General features: G+C 40.8%; 1 pseudogene; it reads left to right on the top strand.

The window, feature by feature from the left end:
• Positions 1-300: 300 nt before the first annotated feature.
• On the top strand, positions 301-449 carry LOC116632537 (annotated as a pseudogene).
• Positions 450-1,022: the final 573 nt, after the last annotated feature.

Here is a 1,022-nt window from a genome sequence, read left to right as displayed (position 1 = left end):
AGGGGCTTCAAGGCATAGTTTGCCAACCCCTGCTCTAATCTATAAGGTGCTTTTGGCTCTCTCCTCTTAATTATAACTAGAGAACAAGGTGATACACAGATCCAACATGATGACCTGCCTCTAGTGTAGTACTCTAGTATTCTAGTGCAATACTCTGGTATTCTAGTACATTACTCTAATACAGTACTACTGCTGTGTTAACCCAGGGAGCTCATCTACTTCCAGTGCCTTGGTCTGATATTTGAACTTATACATGCTTGAAAAAACTTCATACCCTGGCATATTCTGCTATCATAGATCTTCTTCAAGCTAGTATCGTAGCCAATGAGGTTTATCCAAGGCGCGATTATTGCTAATTGAAAACTTTTCCCATAGATCTTCTTCAGCTGCTTATCTGTCCTGCCTGTAGTACTCTACTTGCGGGGACTATTTATCCAACATTCAGGTGATTAAGCCTGTGTAATTTTCTGGTTATCTATTGTTGCAAAATAAATTATCACAAATTTAACAGCTCAAAACAACACGCATTTTTTACCTTACAATCACCATGGGTCAGGAATCTGGGCATGGCTTAACTATGTTTTCTGCTTAAGCCCTCAGAAGACGGCAATGCAGATAATGGCTAAGTAGTGTTCTCATCTGAAGGCTTAATTGGGGAAGAACCCACTTCTAAGCTCACTTGTGTTGCTGGCAGCATTTCTTTCCTTATAGTTGTAGAACTGAGGGCACCTCCTTCTTGCTGGTTATTGTCTAGGGTAAACTCTCAGCTTGTATAGGTTATCCACAGTTCTTTGCTAAGGGGGTTTTTCCCAAAATGAGAGCTTATTTTTTCAAGCCAACAAGGAGAGTCTCTAAAGGGAGTTTACTAGCAAGATGAATTCTCATGTAAGGTAATTTGATCATGGGAATGACATTCCATCACTTTTGCATATTCTGTTGCTAGTACCAAGTATAAGCACCAGGAGGCAGGGGTGATAGGGCCACCTCAGAATGTATCTGCAACACTATTGACACTAAGCCTC

The sequence above is a fragment of the Phoca vitulina genome, unplaced genomic scaffold (genome assembly GCF_004348235.1).
Source record: "Phoca vitulina isolate PV1807 unplaced genomic scaffold, GSC_HSeal_1.0 scaffold6, whole genome shotgun sequence".
NCBI lineage: Eukaryota > Metazoa > Chordata > Mammalia > Carnivora > Phocidae > Phoca > Phoca vitulina.
This window is presented reverse-complemented; position numbering and strand designations above follow the sequence as displayed.